Consider the following 3,523-nt stretch of genomic DNA (forward strand, 5'->3'; position numbering starts at 1 on the left):
CACAACTTTGGTGGGACTCACCCAAGCACTATCCGAAATCGGATAAATAATTCCTGCATCCAACCATTTAATTACCTCTTTTTTAACTACCTCACGTAGGTTCGGATTCAATCGCCTTTGAGCTTCTCGTGTCGGCTTTGCATCTTCGGTGGTAATGATCTTATGCATGACAATGAATGGACTAATTCCTTTGAGATCGGCAATCGTCCATCCGATAGCTCCCTTGTTCTCTTTCAAAACTCCCAACAACGCTTGCTCTTGTGCCAACTCCAAATTAGAGGCAATAATGACAGGTAAAGTGTCATTATCCCCTAAAAATGCATACTTCAAGTGGCTTGGCAAGTCTTTAAGTTCCAACTTCGGGGGTTCCTTAAATGATGGTTTGGTACCCGAATCTATCTCCGCCGGTAAACCTTCAAACTGATGAGTCCATGGTGGTTTACCTTCTTTCAAAGCCATTGCATCTTGCTTTTCCTCTTCAACCCGGAGTGCATAAGCATGTACCTGTTCAGAAAAATCACACAGGCAAACATCCAAACCATCCTCCTCATACTCATACGGGTTGCATCCGTCGACTATATCTGCCATAAAACACTCATCAACACCATTTGCATTAGAATTGTTAGTAAAAACATTCAAACGCATTTTTCGATTCCCAAAAGTCATGTCGACCGTACCAAATCTACAATCGATCACGGCATGAGCGGTGCTCAAAAATGGCCGACCCAAAATTACGTTTTGTTGTTGTTTTAGGTCCGCGGACGAGTAGTCCAAAACTAGAAAGTCGACCGGGTAATAAAACTCATCAATTTTTACGATTACATTTTGAACCATACCCCGAGGTAGCTTATGAGACAAATCGGCCAAAACAACCGTTGTCTCCACCCTTGCTAATGGACCAAAATCATATTGGTCATATAAGCCCCCCGGTAAAATACTCACCCCGGCTCCAAGATCTAGCAACGCCTTAGCCATTTGAAAATTACCAACTTGTATGTTAATCAATGGCGTACCCGGATCTTAGAGCTTAGGAGGAAGCTCCCCATTTAAAACTGCACTTACTTGCCCGGTTAAATCGACCCGCTTAGGCACTTTCTTCTTGTTTTGCCTTTTTTGTGTACATAACTCTTTTAAAAATTTGGCATAGGCGGGTACTTGTTTTATTGCATCGAGAAGTGGGAGGTTTATTTTAACTTGTTTAAACATGTCCCACATTTCTTCTTTTTGGGGACCTCTCGATGCAATAAAATTTTTCTTTCCCGGGTCAAGTAGAGCCGAAGGTAAAGGGACTTGACTTGGTTCACCCTCAACTTTTTCATTCTTTTCATGTTCTTTATTCTCACCCACACCCGGTTTGTTAACAATTAATTCTTTTGGTTTTACCGGTGAAACATCATCATCACTATCATTACCCGTGATGTCCTCAACTACCCCCTCAACCAATTCGGGTGACAAATTGGCTTTAAACTCTTTCCCACTTCGTAAAACACTAACATGATGAACATTAACATTACCTCGTGACGTACCATGCGAAGGGTTTACCTTAGTGTCGCTAGGAAGTTGACCCTTGTTTTTCTTCAATTCAGCCACGTCAGTTGCTAATTGACCCATTTGGGGTGTTAGTGATTGGATGCTTTTATCACAAACCTCATCCTTTTGCATTCGAACTTCATCTAATTGGTTCCGTTTTTGCATCTCCATTTGCATGCTCTTTAGCATCTCCATCATCTCGTTTCCACCCGAAGACCCCCCTTGTTCTTGACCCGTTTGATATTGTCTTTGATAGCCTTGGTTGTTCCCGCCTCGGTATCCACCTTGGTTATTGTAAGGTTGGTGTGAACCAAAGTTACCTTGGCTACCTTGAAAGTTCGGGTTGGCTTGATTTGAAGGGTTCCCATACCGAAAATTTGGGTGGTTCCTCAACCCGGGGTGGTAGGTATTAGAATTCATGTTGTTGTAGTTTCTACTACCTCCTCCTTGACCTTGACCTTGAACCGCATGAACTTCTTCATATTGCCCTTCCACAATCCCTTGGCAATTTTCAGCCGCAAGACCTATTTCATTACACAAAGCACAAACATCATAAATTTGGTTAGTAGTTTGATCATTACCATCATCTATGGCGTGCACTTGAGGTCGGGCAATGGCCGGTCGGGCTTTTCTTGATGCTTGAGCTTTCCTCTTTTATGTAGTTGCCATGCTCTCCAAGAACTCCCAATCATCGTTCTCATAATTTGTACCAAAAGTCCCACCGATAATGGACATTAGATCACGCTCATCTTCGGCACTCAACCCTTCGTGAAAGGCATTCATCAACTCCCACAATTCAATTCCATGGTGAGGGCAATTCTTTATCATCATATTGAATCGTTCAAATGCCTCATGGAACATTTTACCATGTTGTTGTTGGAAACTTCTCAACCCCTTTCGTGCATCGTTGGTCTTTTGGGCGGTGTAAAACTCGTCTAAGAAAGTTTGTTGCATCTCCCCCCATGTATATATGGATGCCGAAGGCAAAGTGTAGAACCATTTTTTCACCTTATCTTCCAAAGAAAATTGGAATAATACCAATTTAATATCATCGGCCGAGAACCCTTGACTCCCAAGAGTGTTACAAATCGAGTCATAAGCCTCCAAATGAAAGTAAGGCTCCTCCGTTGCTAATCCTTTATACTTTCGTAAACTTTGCAAAGAGTTGGTCCTCACTTCAATGTCCTCCTTTGATCATTGTGAGGAATAACTACCGGTGAAGGGTTTTGAGTGATTACCGGCCTAAAATGTGCTTCGATGCCCCTCACATTTTCTCTAAGGTGTCTCCTTGGTACACCATGTGACACCTGTGTCACTTCAACCATCAAACAAATTCCAAAACAATGAAATATTGTATCTCATACTTGGGATTCGTAAAAATATGTGTATCATTTGCACACATCAACTCTTGTTCGATTTTAAGCTTTAAATCGCTCTCTGGAGGGTTATACGCGCTCTGATGCGTAAAAATAACCAGTTTAATCCAACGAACACTCCGGAATAGTGACATAGGCTTAACATACCTTAAATAACCTTTACATAACTTAGAAATAAGTTTTGAAGGCTTTGGTATGGCAAAAACAAGTTAATTCGCTTACAGGGACTAAACTTGACAAACTGCGAAAGTATGCCAATTTGAACTGTAACGAACATTTCGGAACATGTCCATAAGTTAAACATACCATAAATATCCTTTACATAGCTTAGAAATAGGCTTTGAGGGGTTTGGTATGCTAAAACAAACTTTTGGATCCTTCAGGGGCTAAAAATGTCAAAAAGTGCACCAGTTTGCACTTTCGCGCATAACTTATGTTATGAATACATCCGGACATCCAAAAAATTTTATGTAAGCATCCTTATATTATGCCTTAGTGTATGGCATGAGAAAAATCCATTCGTCGCGCAATTTGGATCGTCTTTCGCGCTTATGCGCATTCCGTCGTAATTAACCGAACATCGCGACCGTACGGCCAAACGAACCAACATCCGAGAT

General features: G+C 41.6%; 1 non-coding gene across 1 annotated transcript; it reads left to right on the top strand.

The window, feature by feature from the left end:
• The first annotated feature begins 2,329 nt into the window (after positions 1–2,329).
• Positions 2,330–2,435, top strand: LOC118483546. The gene has a single exon (XR_004870836.1). It is a non-coding gene; the product is annotated as a small nucleolar RNA R71 (small nucleolar RNA).
• Positions 2,436–3,523: the final 1,088 nt, after the last annotated feature.

This window comes from Helianthus annuus, chromosome 10 (assembly GCF_002127325.2).
Source record: "Helianthus annuus cultivar XRQ/B chromosome 10, HanXRQr2.0-SUNRISE, whole genome shotgun sequence".
In the NCBI taxonomy this organism is placed as follows: domain Eukaryota; kingdom Viridiplantae; phylum Streptophyta; class Magnoliopsida; order Asterales; family Asteraceae; genus Helianthus; species Helianthus annuus.